At 35.5% G+C, this 8,956-nt stretch overlaps 1 long non-coding RNA gene across 2 annotated transcripts; it reads right to left on the reverse strand.

Moving 5' to 3' along the window:
- Window positions 1-6,449: 6,449 nt before the first annotated feature.
- Window positions 6,450-6,949, reverse strand: LOC112345849. 2 transcript variants are annotated; one of them, XR_002992190.1, is made up of 3 exons: window positions 6,904-6,949; window positions 6,675-6,834; window positions 6,450-6,567 (listed from the first exon to the last, which is right to left on the reverse strand). It is a non-coding gene; the product is annotated as an uncharacterized LOC112345849 (long non-coding RNA). The 2 variants fall into 2 exon arrangements; XR_002992191.1 differs by lacking the exon at window positions 6,450-6,567 and having other exon boundaries at window positions 6,608-6,834.
- Window positions 6,950-8,956: the final 2,007 nt, after the last annotated feature.

An 8,956-nucleotide genomic window follows, 5' to 3' on the forward strand; every position in this document is an offset into this window, starting at 1 on the left:
ATAATCTTATTGGTGGACCAATTATTCTGGCGCGGACATTGCAATTGTGATTCTTGTTGCTGACAACTTCAAGAAGACAATCCAATCATTATTTCGCCTTTAAATATGCCAATTCTTGATCTCCTCTTAAATTCATAACTAGTAGCTTGATTGTGTTGTCTTCTTGTGCTAATCCTATGGGCCAAGTATTTTGATCACCATCTGTGTTGAAAACTCTATAAGGAGGTGTTGAATTAGTAATATTTATCCTACACTAAAAACTATACTTAAGTTTAGCTAATTTAGCTACCTTAGCTTCTTTCTTCCTCATTTTGTTCTCCTCCAATTTGGGAACTTCCACCCTTAGGATTACCTTTACTTTGAATTGATAGTGAAAATTAAGTTAGAAGGGATGGTTTTTTCTGAGTCTGATTCATAAGAGCTTCTATATAATTGTTGTTATCCAAAATCCAAATATTAAGATCCTCATTTGAAATCTTCATAGTCTTTATAATGGATTCTCTACTGATCTTCAATTGCTTCTCAACACAAAACTTGATCATCAAATTCATCCAATCCAGAAGGTTTAACCCCAGCTCACTCATACTCAAAACCTTCTTTTTTTGATCTTTATTTGCCACTTTCTTGACTGAATGTCTACCTATCAGAATCTCCTAGCCTAATAGTGTCAAATTATCATTTTCTAGGATAAACATCTTTAAAGAGATTCATTGTCCAAGAAATAATTGGTTGCATCTTCTTTACTAGCTTAAGAGAAAGTGTACCTTCTTCTCCCTTACGAACAACTTTAATCTAAATAGTGAAAGTTTCTTCTGAGCTTTTCAAAAGGTAGTGGATGTTTATAAAGTCAATAACCCCAAACATCATGCTAACCACATTTTCAAAGTTCTATAATAAATTATAAAATTAGTAATAATAATAATAATAATAATAATATATTTATACCTTCCATTCTCAAGAATGAGCTCCTCCTTTTATAGATTTTTCTAGACATCCCATGCCTTTCTAGTATACTCTAGTTGCTTAGAAAAAGGGATTGCCTTATTTGAGTTGAGTGAAAGACAAAAAATGTCATCTTTGGTTGCAACTTTGCCACTTATCACTTTGCATCTACACTAACAAAGCATGAGTCCAACTTTAGGATCTGAAAGGAACCTCTCGTTTTTAAGAAGCTCTTGTAGTGTTATTGTAAAGTGTTGCCTAGAAATAATATAATATCATATACCATCATCCTCTTCTTCATCCTCTCCTAAATTTGTATCTTTTCCTTCATTTTTTGAATCTTAATCCTTTCCTTCATCTTCTATGCCTTCATCACTGTCTTCATTACTTTCATTGTCTTCTTTGTTAGCTTTCCATCTTTTCTTCTACTCCAAGTCTTTAAATCAGTGACATATTTTACATCCCTTAGATAAAAAATATATATCACAACTCCATCTTCTATCTTGAAAGGCACCACAATAGCTGAATTAGATTCTTATGGATTAGTATTAATGTTTTCCTTCAAGTTGTGAACCCAATGATTATATAGTGGCCTTTGGTTATACTCCTCAAATATTTGGAATTTTAAGGTGTGTAAAAGTGCAAGCTTAAGACTTTCTATCAAAGAGCATTGCTTCTCAATCTTTGCAATTTTTTAAGCATTGCAATATTTTGAAAATACTGCAGTTGCCTTTTCACAAATGCCTTGCTTTCCTTTCTTCTTCTTTACTATTTCATCTTCTGATGCACTATTCATACCTTCACCTTCAAAATCATTTCCAAAAACTTCTATTTCCAAGTTTTGACTTAGACTAATTCCACTCTTAATCCGTTAAAATATTGTTTCTACTTCCTTTAGTGAAACTTCATATTGTTCCACTAAGTTAGGGCTAAGAATCTTCCCTCTAAAATTATCCCTCTAGTTATTTAAAAACTTTGATTTTGATGATGTTGTAAGTTTAGTCTCATTTGTTGACAAAGTATCCCAAAACTTAATTGCATTTAATCTTGTCATATCTTCATCATAGCTAAGTTGTAAGTTTTTTGGATCAAGAGCCACTTGCTTAGGAGTACTTTCGACATTAATAAAAAATTGAGATGCTGTATGGCTTGTCTAGCTCCTCGCCACAAAAGATGAGATCACTAGCATCAATCTTGAATTGACCACTTTGCCTCTGCTTTGTATTTTAAAACTGCCTCAGCATTCTAAAAGTTTTGGAACCCTCTTTACCAAGAAGGGAATCTCAAGTACCATTCCCTATCTATTCCATGTGATCTTTTGTCCCACTTTATAGCTCTTTGATTTTGATGAAACAATATCAAAGAGATTATTGCTGCTGCCTATAAAAACAATTTTTTCACCCTTTTCAACTACAATATAAGGGTTATTACTAAGTAGATTAGCCATTGCCACAATAACTCTTCTCCTTCTTATGTTTTTGAAAGTAAACATCTATAAAAGAAATAAACATATAAGTACAAATCTACTATAAATGAAACTATGTTCTATGTGAGTGCTCACACACCACAAAAGGTTTACTATCCCATCTATTACACTACAAAATCTTACAATCGTTTACTATCCATGTTACACTTTAATCAAGTGCATTTGTCACCCTCTTTCCAATAAAAAGACTTAAAAATAATTTTAAAAAATTATCAACCTTTTTTATGTTGTAATGGCCCTGATATAAAGCTTCTAGCTTCTAAATCATTTACCAATCCATTAATTAAAAGTTTCTTTATAGAAAGATAACCATTTCCTTCACCAAGTGGTAAATTATGTTCTACTATCCATTAAGATAATAACACCTTCTACTATTGTAACATCCCCTAGAAGTATGTTATATTTGTCTCCCTCATTTAAAGCAACTGAAAAATAGTGATTCAACAAACTCTGTTAGTTATATGGTAGTGAAACCATATGCAATTTGGGGTTTAGTTATAATAATATTTGCTTAAAATAAGCTTAAATCAACTCAACGATCATTCACAATTCACAATCATCATATTAATCCAAGTCTATAGGCATTCTTCAATATTAATTTCAAGCTATAACACAATAAAATCCATCCAATTAAAGAAGTGAATAAGTGCTAGTGCATGAGCACTCACGCACATGGAAGAAGATGAAAAAAATGGAATGTATTTATGCAACAAAGACTAAAAAGATGCATTATTATCCATATAGTTTAGTAAGGAATTAGGATAATATGTCCATAAAATGGAAGAGTGGGAATTAAAGTTAAAGTGCATAGGCACTCACGCACACAAATGGAATGCAAGCTTGCAAACACTAAAAACATGCATCATATTTTATGTAGTATGCTATTAGGGAATTTATCTATGTAGTTTAGTATTATATGAATTAGGATAATTAACACAATAAAGCCCATAAAATGCCAAGTGGTTTAGTATAATATGAATTAGGATAATAAAGTCCATAAAATGCACGTGGTAATTAAAGTTAACAGTGCATGAGCACTCACACACACAAATGGAATGTAAGCTCATGATAACTTTTTATGTAGTTTACTATTAGGATTGCATGACATGCATTAAAATCAGAACTACGTAAGCACTCATGTACTTCATGTACTTCATGTACTCATGTACTTCATGTACTTCTAAACTACTACTGCCAGGCCAAGATTCCCTGAGGTTTTCATTAGTCATGATGGTGCTACCAGTGGACTAGATATACAAGTAGCAGAGAAAGAAACAGGATCTCTCCTTGATTATTCTTTTAAACCACTTTGAATTGAGCCAGGATGATGAGAACTTGTGTTTGGCTTGAATTGTCTCCTTGAGATTGTTTGAAGTCTTCAGGTTTGCTTCTCTAGTACTATTTTGTATTTCATTCTTACTAGGTGCAAGAAACACATTGGTCCAATCGGGCTACATGACAAGCAGCCTGGACCCTAGAGCCTGAAATCATCAAAGTGAAAAGCCTCCTGCCAAGATAAGTGATCTTATTTTATGTTGTTGCTCACTTTGGTATCAATAGGAGTGATGAAGCTTATCATGTAACTGGCACTCACTTGAAGGTTTTGAAGGATTCTTGATAAAAGGCATGAGCAAAGAGAGGCCACCTTCCTCTTACGAGAGGCACAATGCAGTGAAGATGATGGAGAAGAACTTGTTGGAGCTCCAATAACTCTTCCTTGACATTTCGGTGTTGGTGGAGTCACAGAGAGAGAAAACCTGACAAAAGTAGAGAACTAAACTTGCAGGAGCTGATCATGTCTGGTTAACCACTCATATCGTCTCCACAATTTGGACTTGCCCAATCACCCACTACACAGCTATTTTACTTTTTGTACATTTTGGCTCCTAAAAAAATATTCTTAGGGTTTTATAGCTAGATATTTGCACTGTTGAAGGCTTATGTGTCAGTAGCATCAACACCACCATTGTCATCAATCAATTAATGTAACAGTGTGTGTGGATCATGAAGAAGCTAGCACTGCTGCCAAAGTTCATTCAACTGCTAGCCTCATCTCATCTATGCTTTGGTTCATGAGCATAATTACAAGGTTGGGGAGCCAAAGGAATAAGAAAAGTCCCAAGGAGAGTTGGCCTAGAAGACTGGACCTCTAGATTCATGCTCCAACACTCCCCCTCGATCTGAATCCCAAGATCATCTATGGTGTTTCTTGAACTTGTAATCTCAAGAGTACAATACTAAATGAACTCAAGACTGCACTGGCCATGCCACTGGTGGAGCGTTTGCCCATGCAAATCTTGCTCCTCGACTGCTAGTATTTACTTTCAACATTTCCTTTGGTGATCACCTTCTCTAGTAGTGGACGCTAATCTTGGCCAGTCTGAGGAAATACATCCTAAAGGATAGTGATGGTGGACATGGTGATTGATGATATAAGAGCCAGGAGTTGTGAATGGTGAGTTGCATGCAAATCACTTGTTGTCACTCTTGCACAAGAGGATAGAGATGCTACTATGCTTGCCCACTTGCATCACTGTTGGGGCTGTACTTTGTGTTGTTGTGACCATCAAACACCAATGTAACAATAATGTCTATACTCCCTAGACATCAATGGCTGCTGCCAAGCACATAGTGGAAAATTATAGAGTCAATCATATCCCATACCATTTTCTTTAGAAGGCCACTCAACATTGCCATTCCCTTTATGTTGGTTCTTTGCAAGCCAATCTATAGAAGGGACTATTGAAAGTTGAAAGCTCAATCACATGCTCCTTGGTGCATTCGTGGAGAAGTAGCTGTATCAAACTTCTAATGGAATTTACTTTAGCTTTGTTTAATGAAGAATTAAAATCTAAACAATCTTTAAACAATATGCCAATCTAGAGATTGTGTCATTTTTCTAAGACCAAGTAGTGTCATTGTAGAGAGATCCATGAATAGAATTGAAAACAAAATGCTCAAACATCACAGGTTTCAGGTTAAGTTGCTGAAAACATTCTTTATCTTAAAGATGATGAAAGAATATTTGGTGAAAAGGTAAAACATCCATTTGTTTTGTATAGGGTTTGTGATTGTAAAACCAACAATAAAAGGGCGCTCAGGCTAGATTGCCATTACATGGAGGACAAGATGGCGTTGGATCCTCCAAGTAGAAGAGCTGGTGGTTCTTTTAGGTATAATCTTGGCTTGATCATCAAGAGACGAAGATCACGAGTGACGCTCCTTGAGCATACATGGTTATGACTGGCCAGGAATGGTACAAACTCAACATATCTACACAAGACTAAAAGCAAAGCTGTGAGTGATAAAACCACAAGCACAGAAGCTACTCCACATTGAAAAAAAAGGAGTTCCTTCGGTTAGAGCTGGATAGCTTTTGGAAGGCTAGGAAAGCAACTGAAAATTTCTTACCTCTTAAAGAAGGGAATGAACATGTAGTCATGCATGATGAAGTTTGTAAAATGAGGCATGCAGCGAACTTCACCTGGAACTTAACACTGAAAAAATAAATTTGAAGAAAGAAAACCAACTTATTGTCAATCTTGCCGCTGATCTTGCAAATTCCCTCTCATTTCTTATTTTCCTGGTGCCATTTAAGAGGCCCTTGGAACAAATCCAAGAATGGCCCCATTGCGTTCCTAGCCTACCAAATCCCAAAGCTATCCAGCTCCGAGTGAAGAAATTCCTCTTTTTGGGGGAGTGCTCAAGGAATGTGAGGCAAATTTTTGTGGGAGCTTTCTCTAGCAGATTGATTACCAGGGGCTATACATGCAAAGCGTCCCAGCTGGTGGAAGAATTTCTTACTGCTTTTACTCAGTGGAAATGGTTCCTTCAATGTAGGATCATGGAAAGCAAGAAATCCTGCTATAATTCGTGTGCATTGGCTACTATAACTAACACAAGCAAGTGCTTCTATCTGCCTCAAGTCTATCTGAAAGAAATTGCTAATATACACCTCTTCACAACCTCTGTGGTTGGAAAAACAAGAAAACAATATGGCTGGAAAAACCAAGACGACAGAAGCATAACTTCATTTGTCATACTACATGAGTTACAAAACTCACCTCTTGTTGTTACTGCTGCTGAATGATTCAACTACCTCTCAGACTCCTTGCTCGATTGAGGTTGCCAGTAATTCCCTGAAAAGAATGGGAAAACTTAGTCTTGATACCACACTATTAGTGTGGAGATGTCTTTCATGATTTGTGTCATTCATAGAAAATGTTTCCCAAAACAAGTAGAGTACCTGTTGGACTTCTTTTCCCATTCCTCTCTTGAACCCAACATTTAGAGAAAACCCAGAAATACAAGCAATAGATAAGAGCATCCCAGGTCTGCCATTGTGAGCCGCAGCTCCAGCTCCATTGCTGCTGTTGTGTTAGCACCGTGAGCGCTTGCCCTGTTTCCTGCCAGTGGAGAAAATCAGGGCCCCTAGCTTTCAAAAATCCTGTGTGATCCAGCATTCCATGACTTACAGTTGTGTGTTGGCATCTTTACATTGCTAGAACCCTAGATTGAACAGCAACTAATGAGGCAAGTTGTGCTTGCGCTAGTAAAAGCACAACTCTTTCTAAAAACTGACTGTTTAACTATTCTTAGGATTAAGTGCATGTTGAGGAGCTCTCTTTCTTGAGCACGGCTGGGTGCTTCTTGAGCACAGCAGTCAGATCTGAGTGGATTGCTGCTTCTTGAGCACGGCAGTCAGATCTGGGTTGGGTGTCCATGGTCAGCAAATTTCTTAAGCAAGTATCGTTCTATTATGTTAGGCTAGGGTAATAGCTACAAGCCATGCAGTGGTGTTGTGGAGCTATCTTTCTTGAGTGTGGCATTTGGCAATGCTGTGGCCACAGCACCTAGGCAACTTCTGGAGCTCATTTTCTTGACTTTGGTTTCTTTCTTGGGCATGTCTAAACTTAGTTTTTTTAATTCTTCCCTTTTAACTTCCTTTTACATAGTATCCTTGTGGTTCTTTGGGGTTTTCTTCTTGAGACAAGCAACAACTGCACACAGAATATCTCTAGAATATTCCATGTTTGTATAGGGTAATACTTCACACTCCTAGCCCACCCTAAAGTGCACTACATGCTGGGGCGATAGTGCGTGAGCACTCCACACTAAAGTGCGCTACAGTTATGTTCTAATTGCATACATATAGTGCATGAGTGCTCATTTAGTAGACAATACTAAAATTGTAGAATCAATTATTATTTCTTTAGATAGTAACAAAATGAATTGCTTGGAGAACATAAAGCTTATCTTTCAATCACAAAGATATTTGTTAATAATACTATAATGAACATGAAAGTTAGGCATCATATTTAGTGGCCAATGCATGGCCTTCAGACTCAATATTAAAAAATAAGTGCCTTTTTTAAAAATATTTATAATAATTATATTTGGACATTTCAGCTTCTTATAAGTGTGCTTCCAATATGGGTCTAGAAAAACATGGATTGGTGTAAGTGTTTCAACTTTCCCACAATCGTTCACATATTGCTTTAGGGATAATTATATCAGAAAATCCAACTGATGCAGTTAGTGGCTGTAAAACTCAGTCACTTTGACTTAGGAGTTGTTATTACTCAGATATTACAATCTGAGATATTAAGTTGTGAATAATTAGTTCATTGGCCACTTTCAAATATCACATTCTTGGGAGAAGAAAAGGAACCATCATCTAGAGAATCATCAAATATAAAAATAAAATATATATTTATTAATATATCTCAAAAGAAATTTAAAATTGAGGGCCCAGCTCTTGAACATAGGCAACAATTGCTAGCTGAGGCAAATATAAGAAAAGTCTCTACTCTTGATTGCTGCTCTCAAAAGTACATAATAAACATATATCATATTATAATATTACAGCTTATAACTAATGACTTAATTCTTTATTATCAGGTGTTGTCAAGTTGTAAAAAGAGATGAAAATTTTAATGCAAGGAATTCAATATGGAATTCATGTTGGAAAGACCATCAAGAATTTTATTTCAAAGCTCTTTCCCATGCTATAAAACGCTCATAAAACTTTGATAGAAATTTTGGTATGGTTTTTATTGGATATATTATATGTGCCAAGTATGGTATATTATACATGATTTTAGTAAATCCACTTTTTATCGAGTTAAAAAGGAGTAGAATGGTTTTGCAACTCAAACTTTTTATGGCAACTCAGGTCAAAATAAATCCAGATATAACACTATAGCATTACAAGAATTATTTCAAACATTTGTGGATGTTAATAGTGATAAAATGCCCTATAAATCAAGGACAACACTTGAAGGGATTTGAGATACTCAAAGAGTTCTTCCAGCCATGCTCACCTAAACTTCAATACTTAAGCAATTAAATGAAGAACTTCTTACAGAAGGGCTAAAAACTGCAAGTATTTCAACTTTTAACAAAATTTATAAATCACATCTAGATGAATCGTATTTTATCAACACAACAACTTACGAATATTTATCTATTATACATGATAAGATGGATCATAAGAAAACATCTTTACCAAGGCTTGAGTCTATACCG

Source organism: Selaginella moellendorffii, unplaced genomic scaffold (genome assembly GCF_000143415.4).
Source record: "Selaginella moellendorffii unplaced genomic scaffold, v1.0 SELMOscaffold_10, whole genome shotgun sequence".
Classification (NCBI taxonomy): domain Eukaryota; kingdom Viridiplantae; phylum Streptophyta; class Lycopodiopsida; order Selaginellales; family Selaginellaceae; genus Selaginella; species Selaginella moellendorffii.